A 20,572-nucleotide genomic window follows, 5' to 3' on the forward strand; every position below is an offset into this window, starting at 1 on the left:
CGCTGAGATGGCAGCACCTCAGAATTTTATGTGGGTGCCCAGCCGCTGTCAACTCTCCCTGCCTGAGTCAAAATCAGCAGGGAACGCAGATTTTTCCCTCTGGTAAAATCCCCTGATCATAGGAGCCCAGGAGAGAAGCCCGCATCCTCTACTAGTGTCAAAATGGCGCCTCAAACAAAATGGCGCCCTCTCACCACCAGTTGTGTGAGGCGCCCTTGTGGGGGATAAGAAAGATGCTTAAAAAAAATTTATTTATTTATTTATGTATTTGAATGGTAAAGTTACAGAGATGCAAAGGCAGCGAGGTTGAGGAGGGGGGGTTCTTCCATCTACTGGTTCACTCCCCAAAAGGCCACAATGGCTGAAGCCGGGAACCTCCTCCAGGTCTCTCACATGGGTGCCAGGGCCTAAGCACTCGGGCCATCTTCTACTGCTTTTCCAGGCCATAGCAGAGAGCTGGATCGGAAGTGGAGCAGCCGGGATTCAAAACGCTGCCAATGGGAGGGGCTGGCACTGCAGGCAGTGGCTTTACCGGTAGGCCGTGGCACTGGCCCCAAAAGATGCTTTTGTTCTGCTGGATTATGTGAGTACCCTACCCCCCATTAGGCCAGGCCAGACTAGACTCAATGTCTCTGTGGTCCACAATGTTTTCCCCCGGACAATCTCGCTAGTGGCACTGGCTGCCACAATCTGTACTCACCTCAGAGGCTGCTATGACCTTCAGCTCCGGGCTGCGGGAGTCCGTGTGTGGTGTTCCCACTCACTGCTTTACTTCCACAACTTAAACGCTTCTCCACAGCACTAACCTTCCTTCTGTAGAATTTCCACTGCAAACGTCTCTCCAACTCTCCCCTGAGAATGTACTTCCTTCGCTTTTCTTTTGTGTTTTTCTTTTGTTCAGAGGCAGTCCATAGTTTCCTTATTGAACCATCTTGGAATCACTCTAATTTTAATTTTACTCTTATGTTCTCTCAGGAAATTATTAATTTTACCTTGAATTTTTATTATCTTTGCTGTATAATACTTTTTATGACATTGTTCACAATTACCTTTTAGTATATTGTCTTTTTTTTTAAAGATTTTATTTTATTTATTTATTTGACAGGTAGAGTTACAGACAGTGAGAGAGGGAGACAGAGAGAAAGGTCTTCCTTCCATTGGTTCACCCTCCAAATGGCCACTAAGGCCGGTGCTGCACTGATTGGAAGCCAGGAGCCAAGCGCTTCCTCCTGGTCTCCCCCTTGGGTGCAATGGCCCAAGTGCTTGGGCCATCCTCCACTGCCCTCTCAGGACACAGCAGAGAGCTGGACTGGAAGAGGAACAACTGGGTCAGAATCCGGCGCCCCAACCAGAACTAGAACCCGGGGTGCCGGCGCCTCAGGAAGAGGATTAGCCAAGTGAGCTACAGCGCCAGGCCCAGTATATTTTCTTTTTGAAAACAACTTTATTTTATTTATTTGAAAGGCAGAGTTATAGAGTGATAGCAATATGGAGAGACTGGGGCCAGTGCCATGGTCTACCAGGTAAAGCTGCCACCTGTAGCGCTGGGATCCCATATGGGCACTAGTTTGAGTCTTAGCTGCTCGACTTCTGATCCAGCTCTGCTATGGTCTGGGAAAGCAGTAGAGGATGGCCCAAGTCCTTGGGCCTCTGCACCTGCATGGGAGACCCTAAAGAAGCTCCTGGCTCCTGGCTTTGGATCAGCTCAGCTCTGGCCATTGCAGCCAACTGGGGAGTGAACCAGGAAATCAAAGACCTCTCTCTCTTTCTCTGCTTCTCCTTCTCTCTCTGTGTAACTCTGACTTTCAAATAAATAAATAAATCTTAAGAAAAAAGAAAGATATATGCAGACAGAGATAAAGAGATTTTCCATGCTGATTCATTCCCCAAATGATTACAATGGCCAGCACTGGACCAGGGCTGGACCACAATAAAATCTGGAGCCAGGAGTTTTTTCCAGATCTCTCACCTGGGTACAGGGGCTCAAATACTAGGGTCATCCTCTGTTGCTTTCTCAGATGTATTAGCAGGACCTGGATTGGAAGTGAAGCAGCCAGGACTCAAGCAGCTGCTCATTTTTTATGCTGTTGTTGCAGGTGATAGGTTTAGCCGCTGTGCCACAATACCAGACCCATAAGTGACTTTCTAAAGCCTTATAGTAAAGTTTATTTTTTTAATTTCATTGCTCAAAAATAAAATTTATTTTCCCAATTATTTTCTGAAGTTTGTGCTACATTTTAAAAATGATTCATTTCAAGGAGTGAAGAGCTCATTATAATATAAAGCTATGATTTAAAGTAATAATTATGACCCATGTTACTGAACATGTTGTACATAAAGCTCAGAATATACAATCATTTACTGACTGAAAAAGATTTTTTGAGCTTATGTAACACACGGGTGGAAAGTGAAAGCTAATAGGCCATTTGAGTATACTGGTATGGAGCATTATTAAAAAATAGGAACTTCAAGAAATATGTAAAATTATAATGAAACAAAGATTTTTCAGTATTTATAGTTCTGAGGTAACTCAAAAAGAGTTAATATGTAAACTTTAGATTTATTTCCAGTAGCAACATTTTAAAATATTTTAACATTCTTTAGTATCATATGTACACTTATTGATCCATCTTAGTCTATCTTGATCTAACAATTACCTAGACAAGTGACAGAGGGCTTTGGAGTAAGTCCTCTCTTTTGGAAAAGATAATATAGGTCAGCTTCTCTTAAATGCTCAATAATTTACAGGAATTATGCTAAGTATTGAACCATTTAATTCTCTTAATTATTCAGTGAAAGAAACCAGTGCATCTGTCTATACATGCACACACACACACACACATGAACACACACTTGCACACACATTATATAATTTAATTTATAGAAAACCTGGGAAAGAAAAAAAAACTAATCTACAATAATAGAAAATCTGCAGCTGCTGGGTGGGTGAAGGAGGTGGCAGGAAGAATTCTGAAACAACAAAAAAAATTGGGGTGCATTTACTAGCTTTATTGTCTTGATAGTTTCATGATTGTAGAGACATATCAAAACTAACCAAAAGTAGTTTTTTAAGTATGTACTGTTTATCATTTTTATTTAGTAAACATGTTTTAAAAATATGCTTTCTTCCTTTTTGTCTCCATTTCCTTTTAACTCTTTCCCAACTTCTCTCATCTTGCAGCAAAACAGCTAATTATGCCTGGCGGGGGAGCTGAGTTTGTGAGCAGTGCACAGGGTAAGTTGGAATGGAGAATCCTTGTAAAGCACTTGCCTGGCCTCTTAGTGTCTGAAGATGGGGAACCCAGGGGAGATGGTGATTTAGGAATAGTTAGTGAGGAAGATTGTTGTCACTGACAAACATATAAATTAATTGAACAAAAATATGTTGAACAGAGGCAGGTTCTCATTTTCAGAAAAGATATTTCGGGAAAGGCTCGGGGGAAAAAAAAAGCAGAGAAAACCCTTCTGGATCTAGTTGTACGTGACACAGACGACCAGCGGGGAGAGCAGGGATGTCCACGGCTCTGAGTCCACACATTGGCGCTGGAAGGGGAGGTGAACTCAGTAACCCGAGACATTGGCAGGGAAACGGCGGACAGAGTCTAGAGGGAAATGGGCTTGAGGCGGGAAAGTTCACCAGACTGACTACAGGAGAGAAGAAAAAAAAAAGTGGGGGGTTACTGGTATGGGTGAGTTTCTCTCTCTGCCGTCCTTGCAAAGGAGAGCAAGAGACAAGGAGCAGGCACCATTCTGGATATACGTAACAAAAGGGTAGAGCCAATGAACTGAGGCGGGGGAAAAAAGAGACAGTCAGTGAAAGAACTCACAGAGGTCATGTGAGTACTCTCCAGAGATGCTACAATTCAGTAACCTAGGCAACCCGGTGGGAGACCACAGGAGAAACTGAGCCTGCACAGATTCTTTGGGTGGTCTGTTGGAAAAAGCAGACAAATGATATACACATAGAAGCCAGAGATTGGAAGCTAAATACCATCAATTCTGCTCAGCTGTGCGGTATTACTTCCCTCCTGAATAAAAAAATAAATAAATAGAGATTTAGCATGCCTAACCTGAGGGTGTCACCTTTGGCACACCCTTAACCCTGAAGAACCAAGCAGAGCTCTCTGGCCACACCCATCTCAAGCCTCCAAGGCTCCTCCAACAGCCAACAGCCCACTTAACACAGATATAGTATAAAATAAAATTAAAAAAAAAAAAACTCAGTGAGGGAAGAAGAATACACAATGCCAAGCAACAAACAAAAAAACCGAGGGAACACACTATGACGCCTCCAAATAAACAAAACACCCTAAGCCAAGATTATGAAGATGATGAGATAGAAAAAATGCAAGAAGCAGATCTCAAAAAATTGATAAGAACATTAAGAAGTTCTCAAAAACAAATTCATGAACTACAGAAATCCTTATTGGACAGGATAGAAAATCTCTCTCGTGAAAATGAAATTTTAAGGAAGAATCAAAATGAAATGCAGAAACTAGTAGAACAGAAAGGTGTGATAGTGAAGAGAAATCAAAATGAAATGAAGAGCTCAATAGATCAAATGACAAACACATTAGAAAGCCTTAAAAACAGAATGGGTGAAGCAGAAGAGAGAATATCGGACTTAGAAGACAGAGAACAGGAAAACATACAGTCAAACCAAAGAAAAGAAGAGGAAATTAGAAATCTAAAAAATACTGTTGGGAATCTACAGGATACTATTAAAAAAACCAACATTCGAGTTCTAGGAGTTCCTGAAGACATGGAGAGAGAGAAAGGATTAGAAGGCCTTTTTAGTGAGATACTAGCAGAGAACTTTCCGGGTTTGGAGAAGGACAGAGTCATCCTAGTACAGGAAGCTCATAGAACCCCCAGTAAACATGACCAAAAGAGATCCTCACCACGACACGTTGTAATTAAATTCACCACAGTGAAACATAAAGAAAAGATCCTAAAATGTGCAAGAGAGAAACGTCAGATGACTCTCAGAGGATCTCCAATTAGACTCACAGCAGACTTCTCATCAGAAACACTACAGGCTAGGAGGGAATGGCGAGGCATAGCCAAGGTGCTAAGAGAGAAAAATTGCCACCCAGATTATTATATCCTGCAAAGCTCTCATTTGTGAATGAAGGTGAAATAAAGACCTTTCATAGTAAACAGAAATTGAAAGACTTTGCCGTCACTCGTCCGGCCCTACAAAAGATGCTTAAAGATATGCTACACTCAGAAACACAGAAACACGGCCATCAATATGAAAGAAGGTAAAGGAAGAAAACCTACTAGTAAAAGAGCGTAGGAAGCTCAAAGCATATACTAGAAAATATCTTTGGGAAAATGGCAGGGCAAAGTCATCACGTATCAATAGTCACATTAAACGTTAATGGACATAACTCTCCATACAGTCCATACAGACCAGCTGAGTGAATTAAGGAACAAAACCCAACTATTTGCTGCCTACAAGAAACACATCTTTCTAACAAAGATGCATGCAGACTGAAAGTGAAAGGCTGGAAAAGGTATTCCATGCCAACAGAAACCAAAAAAAAGCAGGTGTAGCCATATTAATATGAGACAAAATAAACTTTAATACAAAAACTGTTAAGAGAGACAAAGAGGGGCACTATATAATGATTAAGGGTTCAATTGAACAGGAAGATGTAACTATTATAAATGTATATGCACCTAATTATAGGGCACCGGTCTATTTAAAAGATATGTTAAGGGACTTAAAGGGAGACTTAGACCCCAATACAATAGTACTGGGGGACTTCAATACTCCACTCTCAGTAATAGACAGATCATCTGGACAGAAGATCAACAAAGAAACAGCAGATTTAATTGACATTATTGCCCAAATGGATCTAACAGATATATACAGAACTTTCAATCCTACATCTAAAGACTTTACATTCTTCTCAGCAGTGCATGGAACCTTCTCTAGGATTGATCACATACTAGGCCATAAAGCAAGTCTCAGCAAATTCAAAAGAATTAGAATCATACCATGCAGCTTCTCAGACCACAGCGGAATGAAGTTGGAAATTAGCAACTCAGGAAACCCTAGAGAGTATGCAAACACATGGAGACTGAACAACATGCTCCTGAATGAACACTGGGTCATAGAAGAAATCAAAAGAGAAATCAAAAACTTTCTGGAAGTAAATGAGGATAACAACACAACATATCAAAACTTATGGGATATGGCAAAAGCAGTATTGAGAGGCAAGTTTATAGCTATAGGTGCCTACATCAAGAAATTGGAAAGGTACCAAATAAATGAGCTTTCAGCGCATCTCAAGACCTAGAAAAACTGCAGCAAACCAGACCCAAATCTAGTGGGAGAAGAGAAATAATTAAAATCAGAGAAGAAATTAACAGGTTGAATCCAAGAAAACATTAAAAAAAATAAGCCAAACGAAGAGCTGGTTTTTTGAAAAAATAAACAAAATTGACACCCCATTGGCCCAACTAACTAAAAAAAGAACAGAAAAGACCCAAATCAATTAAATCAGAGATGAAAAGGAAATGTAACAACAGACACCACAGAAATTAAAAGAATAATCAGAAACTACTACAAAGAGTTGTATGCCAGCAAACAGGAAAATCTATCAGAAATGGATAGATTCCTGGACACATGCAATCTACCTGAATTGAACCATGAAGACTTAGAAAACCTAAACAGACCCATAACTGAGACAGAAATAGAAACAGTAATAAAGGCCTTCCCAACAAAGAAAAGCCCAGGACCAGATGGATTCACTGCTGAATTCTAGCAGACATTTAAAGAAGAAATAACTCCATTTCTTCTCAAACTATTCAGAACAATTGAAAAAGATTGAATCCTCCCAAATTCTTTCTATGAAGCCAGCATCACCTTAATCCCTAAGCCAGAAAAAGATGCAGCACTGAAAGAAAATTAAAGACCAATATCCCTGATGAACATAGACACAAATATCCTCAATAAAATTCTCAAAAATAGGATAAAACAACACATCAGAAAAATCATCCACCCAGACCAAGTGGGTTTTATCCCTGATATACAGGGATGGTTCAACATTCGCAAATCAATCAATGTGATACACCACATTAACAGACTGCAGAAGAAAAACCATATGATAATCTCAATAGATGCAGAGTATGCATTCGATAAAATTCAACACCCTTTCATGATTAGAACTCTAAGCAAATTGGGTATAGAAGGAACATTCCTCAAAATAATCAAAGTAATTTATGAAAAAACCCACAGCCAGCATCCTATTGAATGGGGAAAAGTTGGAAGCATTTCCACTGAGATCTGGCACCAGACAGGGATGTCCACTCTCACCACTGCTATTTAACATAGTTCTGGGAGTTTTAGCCAGAGCCATCAGGCAAGAAAAAGAAATCAAAGGAATACAAATTGAGAAGGAGGAAGTCAAACTATCCCTCTTTGCAGATGATGTGATTCTTTACTTAGGGGATCCAAAGAACTCTACTAAGAGACTATTGGAACTCATAGAAGAGTTTGGCAAAATGGCAGGATATAAAATCAATGCACAAAAATCAACAGCCTTTGTATACACAAGGAATGCCACGGCTGAGAAAGAACTTTTAAGATCAATCCCACTCACAATAGCTACAAAAACAAATACCTTGGAATAAACATAATTAAGGATGTGAAATATCTCTACAATGAGAATTACAAAATCTTAAAGAAAGAAATAAATGAGGATACCAAGAAATGGAAAAATCTTCCATGCTCATGGATTGGAAAAATCAATATCATCAAAATGTCCATTCTCCCAAAAGCAATTTATAGATTCAATGCAATACCAATCAGGATACCAAAGACCTTCTTCTCAGATCTGGAAAAAATGATGCTGAAATTCATATGGAGGCACAAGACACCTCGAATAGCTAAAGCAATCTTGTACAACAAAAACAAAGCCGGAGGTATAACAATATCAGATTTTAGGACATACTACAGGGCAGTTGTAATCAACACAGCATGGTACTGGTACAGAAACAGATGGATAGACTAATGGAACCGAATAGAAACACCATAAATCAATCCAAACATCTACAGCCAACTTATATTTGATCAAGGATCTAAAATCAACTCCTGGAGCAAGGACAGTCTATTCAATAAATGGTGCTGGGAAAACTGGATTTCCACATGCAGAAGCATGAAGCAAGACCCCTACCTTACACCTTACACAAAAATCAACTCAACATGGATTAAAGATCTAAATATACCACCTGACACCATCAAATTATTAGAGAACATTGGAAAAACCCTTCAAAATATTGGCACAGGCAAAGACTTCCTGGAAAAGACCCGGGAGGCACAGGCAGTCAAAGCCAAAATCAACTATTGTGATTACATCAAATTGAGAAGTTTCTGTACTGCAAAAGAAACAGTCAGGAGAGTGAAGAGACAACCGAGAATGGAGAAAAATATTTGCAAATTATACAACAGATAAAGGATTAATACCTGAATCTACAAAAAGATCAAGAAACTCTACAACATCAAAACAAACAACCCACTTAAGAGATGGGCCAAGGACCTCAATAGACACTTTTCAAAAGAGGAAATCCAAATGGCCAACAGACACATGAAAAAATGTTCAAGATCACTAGCAATCAGGGAAATGCAAATCAAAACCACAATGAGGTTTCACCTCACCCCGGTTAGAATGGCTCACATTCAGAAATCTACCAACAAGAGATGCTGGCGAGGATGTGGGGAAAAAGGGACACTAACCCACTGTTGGTGGAAATGCAAATTGGTTAAGCCACTCTGGAAGTCAGTCTGGAGATTCCTCAGAAACCTGAACATAACTCTACCATTCAACCCAGCCATCCCACTCCTTGGAATTTACCCAAAGGAAATTAAATTGGCAAACAAACAAGCTGTCTGCACCTTAATGTTTATTGCAGCTCAATTCACAATAGCTAAGACCTGGAATCAAACTAAATGCCCAACAACAATAGACTGGATAAAGAAATTATGGGGTATGTACTCTTTAGAGTACTATACAGCAGTAAAACAAATAAACAAACAAACAAACAAACAAAAAAAAACAATAAAAACTAGTCATTTGCAACAAGATGGAGAAATCTGCAACATATCATGCTGAGTGAAATAAGCCAGTCCCAAAGGGACAAATATCATAATTTCTCCCAGAATTGTGAAAACTGACTGAACACCAAAAAGGAAACCTGTTGAAGTGAAATGGACACTATGAGAAACAGTGACTTGATCAGCCATAGCCCTGAGTGTTGATGAACAATTAATACGTTATCCCTTTTAGTATTTTTTTTTGGTTGTTCTACTTAACACTATTGGTTTATTCTGTAATTAATACACAGTTATTTTTAAGTGTTGAAATTTGAAATTTAACTGAAAAGTGATCCCTGTTAAATATAAGAGTGGGAATAAGAGAGGGAAGAGATGTATAATTTGGGACATGCTCAAGCTGACTTGCCCCAAACAGTAGAGTTAGAAACATACCAGGGGATTCCAATTCAATCCCATCAAGGTGGCATGTACCAATGCCATCTCACTAGTCCAAGTGATCAATTTCTGTTCACAATTGATCAAAATGAAAGGACGAAGAGTCAGAGGGATCACATAAACAAGACTAGTGTCTGCTAACACTAACTGATAGAATCAAAAAGGGAGAATGATCCAACATGGGAAGTCTGATAAATAGCAGACTCATAGAATGGCAGATGTCCTAAACAGCACTCTGGCCTCAGAATCAGCCCTAAAGGCATCCGGATCTGGCTGAAGAGCCCATGAGAGTATTTCAGGCATGGAAAGCCAAGACACTCTGGGAAAAAAAAAAAAAAATGACCTAAGTGAAAGATCTCCGCGAGTGAGATTCCAGTGGAAAGAACAGGTCTTCAAAGAAGGAAGTTCTTTTCTCTGAAGGGAGGAGAGAACTTCCACTTTGACTATGACCTTGTCTAAATATGATAAGAGTCAGTGAACTCAAAAGGCTTCCATAGCCTTGGCAGCTCATGACTAGAGCCTAGGGTGATTACTGATGCCATAAACAAGAGTGTCAATTTGTGAAGTCAACAACAGGAGTCACTGTGCACTTACTCCTCATGTAGGATCTCTCTCCTTAATGTGCTGTACATTGAGATTTAATGCTATAACGAGTACTCAAACAGTATTTTTCACTTTGTGTTTCTATGTGGGTGCAAACTGTTGAAATATTTACTTAATAGATACTAAACTGAACTTCTGTATATAAAGAGAATTGAAAATAAATCTTGATATGAATGGAAGGGGAGAGAGAGCGGGAAAGGGAAGGGTTGCAGGTGGGAGGGAAGTCATTTGGGGAGAGAAGCCATTGTAATCCATAAGCTGTACTTTGGAAATTTATATTCCTTAAATAAAAGTTGAAAAAAACAGAAAAGATATTTCAAAATATGGCAATGAAAAATATAGAATGAAATTTATATTGTTGAATTTGAGTTATCAGTATTATTTTCATACAAATAAACAAGGCAAAAGATTTCAAAGTAGAGATGGGTTTTTATCTTCCTATTAAATTAATTTTCAATCAATGCCCATGGCCCCACCCCTTCCAGCAATGGTTTCACATTTAATTCCATTCAGTTCAAAATATCACCAATTCCTGAGTCATTTAGGGGTTCTGCAGTGCATATTTTATTCTTAGAACTCGCCATTTTATGCTTAGAATATCACTTCACTGGGCCTTCTAAATCAGCATTAACACAAGCATCCTTTTTTTTTTCTTTCAAAAGTTGTTGCTATTTTCTTTTTTGTTGGTATATTCATCCTTGGAGATGTATAACTTTAATATAATTTCTAGGTCTTAATTGTAGTGGAGTTTAGGAAATCTATAAAGAAAAATGTTCAAACTAGCAAGTTTAATCTCATTTTCTTTATTTCTGTACTCAAATTACCAAAAATATTTTTACTACTTTATAACCACAGATGAACATAAGGATCTCATTTGATCTGAATGTCAGATACTGAAATATTACATATATTTAATGACTCAATTGGATGGAAAATAATGTGTTCCAAACTATGTACAGTCTGAGGATGGAGCCTTTATTCTGTCATCTATCCTAGGAGACTGTGATATATTTCTGTTTACTCATGTCCTATTGTCAGTGACAGATTATATTATCACAGATGGCAAACATTACTATATTGTAATTTATCTTGAAATTGACCAGGGCGGTTTTGTAAACCACCTGAAGATTCACTAATAATCTCTTGGCAACCCTATTTTTAAAAGTTGTCACATATGAGATGAATCATTATAGTCATCCTTTATATAAAGACAAGTATACCAAATGTGTTGATATTTGATGACAAGTGTCTCTCAGTACGTTTCTTCTTTAGTTAGAAATGCTTTTCATTCCAAGTCAGATAAGTCAAGGCTTATAGCAATGTCAATAAAATATGGCTTTTGGAGGAATGCATGTACTTGCCATGGTTTACCCTTTCAATGATGCCAACTGTGACACAGCACTTTCTTTTTTTCTGATTCTCCGTCATTAGTTTGGAGATTTCTGTCCTCTTCTTCCTTCCAAGGCATCATAATTTAAGATAGTTGTTGGGGCAATCATATCTGATTCTAGTCTTAAAAACAAAAAGAAGAATTAATTCCTTTGTTAGGAAAGTTTTGATATATTTACTTTTGTCTACCTATTTGTCGACCAATGAAGGAGGGAGAAAGAAGCAAAATAAAGCCTATTCTTACTACCCATTAGCCTGAATTAGTCTCATATCTCAAGACCAATCACAAACAAGAAGAAAAATAGATTTCAAAAGCTATTCTTGAACAATTATTATTTGTTATAGCTTCCTTAGACAGGAATTTTCAAATTATATTAGATGAGTTTTTATGGTTCTTGTAACCAATTATGATGGTCAGTTCATGAGGTAACAACTATTTTCATGACTATATTAACGGATTATTTATCTTTTTCACTGTGTTTATATTTTAATTTATGATACAAAAACAATGTTAGTAAAATTGGAAAAAAAAAATGGGAACACCAATGTAAAAAGCATGACTAAAATCAATGGCATCAAATTCTAATGTAATCAGTATGTTTTACACTGCTATGAACTGAGAATAAAAATAAAGTTATTTCATTTTCACATAGGAGTATCATTTTTGAATGTGAGAGGATATACACACAGACATATACACACATTTGTTAAATTAAATATTTAAATTTTATGTGCCAGCTTTGCTAGACTGTAGTATTGTTGTTCTGTCAAATACTAGTCTGTATTTTAAAGTGGAGATATTTAATAGATGTGATTATATAATCCTTTGACATTCAATATATGAGTTTACCCTTAACAATATAGGTGGGTTTTATCAAATATGTTGAATAATCAAGAATGAAAGCTGAAATTTCCTAGAGTAGAAGGAATTCTGCCTCAAGATTGCAGCAGAAATCCTGCCTGAGTTTCCAGGCTGCTGGTCTGACCCATAGATTTCAAATTCAAAGATACAACATCAACCTTACATGAATTTTCATCCTGCAGTTTTCTTTACAGAATTTAGGCTTGCCAGATCCCATAAACTTGTGAGAAAACTCCCTATCATAAATCTGTAAATCAATATGTATATCAATTGATAGCTTATTTGTACTGTTTTTCCTTCGACTCTTAGAAATTTTGGAGCTAAGACTAATTCCAGAAGAGTACAATCTTTAGGATGAGCTTTTTCTGAATTAGTTCTGGGATTTTTGGAATCTGATACCATTTATTGACACTGATTACTATTAGTCGTAAAGGGATGATGATCAACTAAAACATGGTATGGCAATAAAGGTATACAAATTATCACTATTTGATCCTCCTAATCAAATGAATAATTGAGAGAATATTCTTGCTGTCCCTGTATTTCACATGTAGTGTGTGTATATGTTTGTGTGTATAAAGCTGTTTGCCCCAATGGTGCTTGTCAAAGTATAGAAAGATGAACTTGGGGTTTCAAATTCCCTACATGCATGGGCATCCCCACAAACATGACCACATGTCTGCTCCAAGGGAAGCCCTCATTTCTTATAGTGATGTAGGTGACAGTTCTGAAAACAAACTCCAGTCTCATCCTTCACTTGTGAGTGGAAACTGAATTCCTAACATTGTAGAGTATCTACTGTTGAAGTAGTTGCATTGATTAAAAAGAGATGAGATCCTGAATGTTGTGATGTGACAGATGCAAAAGACATCAAACTTTTAAATTCTGATGAAACACAGTTAGAGAATATATCTTTGGTGAAGGAGACAGTGATATCCTACCTTAGGTGATTGCCTTGCAAGTTGCTCCTGATTCTTGTCAAGACCCACTCATATTACTTGTCATTGCTTCTAGACCTAACTACTAAAATCAGTACTCAACAGTGCCTGAAAGTGAGGTACAACATGTGATCCATGAGTAAATATAGTGTATATTATGGGTCCCCAAAATAGTGACTTTCTTTTGGAGTACATTATATTTACTCATTGATCACATGTTGTACCTCACTTTCAAAGAACTCTACTAAGAGACTATTGGAACTCATAGAAGATTTTGGCAAAGTAGCAGGGTATAAAATCAATGCACAAACATCAACAGCCTTTGTATACACAGACAATGCCACGCCTGAGGAAAAACTTCTAACATCAATCCCATTCACAATAGCTACAAAAACAAATACCTTGGAATAAACTTAACCAAGGACGTTAAGGATCTCTACGATAAAAATTACAAAACCTTAAAGAAAGAAATAGAAGAGGATACCAAGAAATGGAAAAATCTTCCATGCTCATGGATTGGAAGAATCAATATCATCAAAATGTCCATTCTCCCAAAAGCAATTTATAAATTCAATGCAATACCAATCAAGATACCAAAGACCTTCTTCTCAGATCTGGAAAAAATGATGCTGAAATTCGTATGGAGATGCAGGAGACCACGAATAGCTAAAGCAATCTTGTACAACAAAAACAAAGCTGGAGGCATCACAGTATCAGATTTCAGGACATATTACAGGGCAGTTGTAATCAAAACAGCATGGTACTGGTAAAGAAACAGATGGATAGACCAATGGAACAGAATTGAAACACCAGAAATCAATCCAAACATCTACAGCCTACTCATATTTGATCAAGGATCTAAAACCAATCCCTGGAGTAAGGACAGTCTATTCAATAAATGGTGCTGGGAAAACTGGATTTCCACATGCAGAAGCATGAAGCAAGACCCCTACCTTTCACCTTGCACAAAAATTCACTCAACATGGATTAAAGACATAAATCTATGACCTGACACCATCAAATTATTAGAGAGCATTGGAAAAACCCTGCAAGATATAGGTACCGGGAATGACTTCTTGGAAAACACCCCAGAAACACAGGCAGTCAAAGCCAAAATCAACTATTGTGATTGCATCAAATTGAGAAGTTTCTGTACTGCAAAAGAAACAGTCAGGAGAGTGAAGAGACAACCGACAGAATGGGAAAAAATATTGGCAAACTATGCAACAGATAAAGGGTTAATAACCAGAATCTACAAAGAGATCAAGAAACTCCACAACATCAAAACAAACAACCCACTTAAGAGATGGGCCAAGGACCTCAATAGACATTTTTCAAAAGAGGAAATCCAAAAGGCCAACAGACACATCAAAAAATGTTCAAGGTCATTAGCAATCAGGGAAATGCAAATCAAAACCACAATGAGGTTTCACCTCACCCCAGTTAGAATGGCTCACATTCAGAAATCTACCAACAACAGATGCTGGCGAGTATGTGGGGAAAAAGGGACACTAACCCACTGTTGGTGGAAATGCAAATTGGTTAAGCCACTCTGGAGATTCCTCAGAAACCTGAACATAACTCTACCATTCAACCCAGCCATCCCACTCCTTCTAATTTACCCAAAGGAAATGAAATTGGCAAACAAACAAGCTGTCTGCACCTTAATGTTTATTGCAGCTCAATTCACAATAGCTAAGACCTAGAACCAACCCAAATGCCCAACAACATTAGACTGGATAAAGAAATTATGGGACATGTACTCTATTGACTACTATACAGCAGTCAAAAACAATGAAACCCGGTCATTTGCAACAAGATGGAGGAATTTGGAAAACATCCTGCTGAGTGAAATAAGCCAGTCCCCAGGGACAAATATAATGTGTTCTCCCTGATCGGTGACAACTAACTGAGCACCAAAGGGAAAACTTGATGAAGTGAAATGGACACTATGAGAAACAGTGACTTGATCAGCTCTTGTCCTGATGGTGGATGTATAATGTAATACTTTATCCATTTTAGTATTTTTTTTTTGTTCTAGTACCATTGGTTGAACTCTGTAATTAACACGCAATTATTCTTGGCTGTTTAAATTTAACTGAAAAGTGATCCCTCTTAGGAATTTGGAAAACATTATGCTGAGTGAAATAAGCCAACCCCAAAGGGACAAATACCACATGTTCTCCCTGGTAGGTGACAACTAACTGAGCACCAAAAAGGAAACCTGTTAAAGTGAAATGAACACTAGGAGAAACGGTGACTTGATCAGCCCTCACCCTGACTGCTGATGAGCAACTTAATATGTTATCCCTCTTAGTATTTTTTTTTTGTTTGTTCTACTTAATACTTTTGGTTGAATACTGTAATCAATACACAATTCTTCTTAAGTGCTGAAACTTAACTGAAAAGTGATCACTGCTAAATATAAGAGTGGGCATAATAGAGGGAAGAGATGTGCAATTCGATACATTCTCAAGCTGACTTCCCCAAACGGTAGAGTTAGAAACATACCAGGGGATTCCAATTCAATCCCATCAAGGTGGCATGTACCAATGCCATCTCACTAGTCCAAGTGATCAATTTCTGTTCACAATTGATCAAAATGATAGAACTAAAGTGAAAGGGATCACATAAACAGGACTAGTGTCTGTAAATAGTAACTGATAGAATAAAAAGGGAGAGAATGATCCAACATGGGAAGTGAGATACACAGCAGACCCATAGAATGGCAGATGTCCTAAACAGCACTCTGGCCTCAGAATCAGCCCTTAAGGCATGCGGATCCGGCTGAAAAGCCCATGAGAATATTTCAGGCATGGAAAGTCAAGACACTCTGAAAAAAAAAAAAAAAAACAAAACTAAATGAAAGATCTCCGCGAGTGAGATCCCAATGGAAATAACGGGCCATCAAAGAAGGCAGTACCTTTCTCTGAAGGGAGGAGAGAACTTCCACTTTGACCATGGCCTTGTCTAAATATGATCGGAATCGCTGAACTCAGGGGGCTTCCATAGCCTTGGCAGCTCATGACAAGAGCCTAGGGTGATTACTGATGCCATAAACAAGAGTGTCAATTTGTTAAGTCAACAACAGGAGTCACTGTGCACTTACTCCTCATGTAGGATCTTTGTCCTTAGTGTGCTGTACATTGAGATTTAATGCTATAACTAGTACTCAAACAGTATTTTTCACTTTATGTTTCTATGTGGGAGCAAACTGTTGAAATCTTTACTTAATGTATGCTAAACTGATCTTCTGTATATAAAGAGAATCGAAAATGAATCTTGATGTGAATGGAAGGGGAGAGGGAGTGGGAAAGGGGAGGGTTGCGGGTGGGAGGGACGTTATGGGGGAGAAGCCATTGTAATCCATAAGCTGTACTTTGGAAATTTATATTCATTTAATAAAAGTTAAAAAAATTTAAAAAAAAGAAATGGGACATGTACTCTACAGAATACTATACAGCAGTCAAAAAGAATGAAATCCGGTCATTTGCAACAAGATGGAGGAATCTGTAAAACATTATGCTGAGTGAATTAAGCCAGTCCCAAAGGGACAAATATCATGTGTTCTCCCTGATCGGCGACAACTAACTGAGCACCAAAGGGGCAACCTGGTAAAGTGAAATGGACATTATAAGAAACAGTGACTTGATCAGCTCTTGTCCTGACTGTTGATGTACAATGTAATACTTTATTCATTTTAGTATTTTCTTTTTTTTTTGTTCAAATACTGTTGGTTGAACTCTGTGATTAACACACAATTATTCTTAGGTGTTTAAATTTAACTGAAAAGTGATCCCTGTTAAATATAAGAGTGGAAATAAGAGAGGGAGGAGATGTACAATTTGGGACGTGCTCAATCGGACTTGCCCCAAATGGTGGAGTTGGAATCATGCCAGGGGATCCCAATACAATCCTATCAAGGTGGCATGCATTAATGCCATCTCACTAGTCCAAGTGATCAATTTCAGTTCACAATTGATCACACTGATAGGTCTAAGAATCAAAGGGATCACACAAACAAGTCAAGTGTCTGCTAATACTAGCTGATAGAATCAAAAAGGGAGAGAACGATCCTTCATGGGAAGCAGGATATACAGTAGACTCATAGAATGGCAGTTGTCCTAAACAGCACTCTGGGCTCAGAATCAGCCCTTAAGGCATTTGGATCTGGCTGAAGAGCCCATGAAAGTATTTTAGGCATGGAAAGCCAAGACACCCTGGGGAAAAAAAAAAAAAAGACCTAAATGGAAGATCTCTGCGAGTGAGATCCCAGTGGAAAGAACGGGGCCAACAAAGAAGGAGGTACCTTTCTCTGAAGGGAGAAGAGAACTTCTACTTTGACTATGACCCTGTCGGAATAAGATCGAAGTCGGCGAACTCAAAAGGCTTCCATAGCCTTAGCAACTCATGACTGAGAGCCTAGGGAGATTACTGAATCCATAAATAAGAATGTCAAATTGTTCAGTCAACAACAGGAGTCACTGTGTACTTACTTCTCATGTGGGATCTGTCCTTAATGTGTTGTGCAATGTGAAGTAGTGCTATAACTAGTACTGAAACTGTATTTTACACTTTGTGTTTCTGTGTAGGTGCAAACTGATGAAATCTTCACTTAATATATACTGAATTGATCTTCTGTATATAAAGATAATTGAAAATGTATCTTGATGTGAATGGAATGGGAGAGGGAGCAGGAGATGGGAGGGGTGTGAGTGGGAGGGAAATTATGGGGGGGAAGCAATTGTAATCCATTAATTGTGCTTTGAAAATTTATATTTACTAAATAAAAAATAAATTAAAAATTGACATTCTAAAAAAAGTCACTATTTTTACAATGTATACACGCAGACATTTAAGTCATGTGTATAAGATTATGTTGGAAGGGACATACAGCTGGGTCTGATCAAATTTATTGCTAAGGGACTATTAATTAGAAATTGTTGATTTAGTGTTGTAATTTGACGGGTTAGAACATTCTATTACAGTTTTTGTTTTGGTTGTAAGAAATAGAGATCAAAGTGGCATACAGGTAGTAAGACTAGCTTATCAGTAAAACATCTGCATCCCATATTGGAGGGTCTGGGTTTGGTTCAAGGCTCTGGCTCTTAACTCTAGCTTCCTGTCAATGCAGACCCTTAGAGGAAGCAGTTACTGGGTTCCTGCCATCCACAAGGGAGTCTGGCTTTTTTGCCTCCTGGTTCAAGACTTGGACTAGCCCTAGTTACTACAGGAATCTGAGTAGTGAACCAGATAAAGAGAACTCAGTGTAACTATCTGTCTGCCTCTCAAATAAATAAGAAATAATTTTAAAACACATAAACATGGCATATGCTAGTTATGTTGAATTGTCAAACTATATCTGTATATTGTAGAAGAAATTATCCAAATTTATGTAAGATGGTTAAAATGATAGAGTAGATATGTCCTTTAAGACCTGTTCATCTACCCTGGGAAAATATACCTTGCACCACCACTGAGAAATAAAAGTGTGAAGAAAGATTCCGAATCCATAAAGGCCTCTGTGGTTGTTCTCTGCAGATCAGAAACTACAATAGAAGCTGCTGCCATTGATCTGCAATACTTGCATGTAATGGCACTAATCAGATGTTGGAATAGCAAGGGTCAGGTGGCAACCACCTAATTGCAAAATACAAAGCAGCTGGAGCAATGAACAGCAGACTCAAAGCCATTACCAGAACATTCTGACATGTGAAGACCGTAGATCTATGGGATTGGCTTGTTGATCATGGTGTCCCTAGAAGAGACATAGATAGACAGTCTAATACATTTTTTTTTTTTTTGACAGGCAGAGTGGACAGTGAGAGAGAGAGACAGAGAGAAAGGTCTTCCTTTGCTGTTGGTTCACCCTCCAATGGCCGCCGCGGCTGGCGCGCTGATCCGATGGCAGGAGCCAGGTGCTTCTCCTGGTCTCCCATGGGGTGCAGGGCCCAAATACTTGGGCCATCCTCCACTGCACTCCCTGGCTACAGCAGAGAGCTGGCCTGGAAGAGGGGGAACCGGGACAGAATCCGACGCCCTGACTGGGACTAGAACCCGGTGTGCCAGCGCCGCAAGGCAGAGGATTAGCCTAGTGAGCTGTGGCGCTGGCGATACATTTCACTTAATCTATGTAAATGGAAGAGCTGTAAGCCAAGTGAACATGAGTCTAACTTGAATTACCAAAACAAGAGTCAGGGTCTATCACTAGTTTCCAAACTTGAGCCAGAATACAGACACAGAACTTTTTGAATAAAGTTGAGGTCAGATCCTTTTGGGGAAGGACCTCAACACACAGCCAAAATATCACACGGTTAATCTCCAACTTTCTCTAAAGGAACCTACATCCTTTTATCAGGGTTACTGTGCCTTTGGGCGGAGGAAATGATCAAATGTTCTGTAGACTAGTGGGAACAAGCTAAGAATGAACAGTAACTTGAGGAGATACCAGCTATTGCTGTGGTGCACTACTCAGGACAGGGCTTAAGGAAAGCAAGCTAGCAATGGAGCTTTAATTCATATTCATTTCACAGTAAACTCAGTTTCTCCACTTCTAAAATCTATCATTACAGTAAATAGTCTCAGAAACTGGGAGACTTCCCAAATAGGCTCTCTGACCTGGGAACATGTTCGGACAGGTGAAGTGGAAGCAGTGAAAACTGGTTCTACCTAGAAAAACAACAGAATCAAAACAACATCATGTTACTAGAGGGATTGTAGGGATTACAGCCACTGTCAGAGACTTGAAGGAGTCAGGGGATGGTGATTTTTACCACAGCTCCACTCATTATGCATGTTGGTCTGTGTGATGGATATTGCTTACAGGAGGAGAAAAAAAAAATGAAGTAGGAGAGATATAATAAGGGAATGCTATGCATGTGTAATTGTTTTGTAATGTTTCAGTTTTTACCAGGTTAATAACCTACAATAATGTATTCATTGTTGCACCCATTTCCGTACATGAGAAGTCTCATATTTTCATTGGATTCTTTCTTCAAGGTCTCATCATGCTGGAACCAATGTAGAAGTCTTGATATCATCTCAGGTCTTTTTCAAAGCTCATATGTTATTAATAGTAATTATTAAGTTGATTTTTGATATTTGCTTTTGGAAGGTAGTAACTTTTAGCTAGCTCTCAACCAGAATTCCTCTATGCTTCCACAGACTTCTCAGCATTACTTGCCACACCTCTCTCTCCACTCATCACCGGAGGCTGTTCCTTCAAAGCCAGCAAAATAATCTTTTGGCCTTTCAATTATTCTGACCTTCTATAAGGGCTTA

This window comes from Oryctolagus cuniculus, chromosome 2 (assembly GCF_051225735.1).
Source record: "Oryctolagus cuniculus isolate XC-2025 breed Fujian yellow rabbit chromosome 2, ASM5122573v1, whole genome shotgun sequence".
In the NCBI taxonomy this organism is placed as follows: domain Eukaryota; kingdom Metazoa; phylum Chordata; class Mammalia; order Lagomorpha; family Leporidae; genus Oryctolagus; species Oryctolagus cuniculus.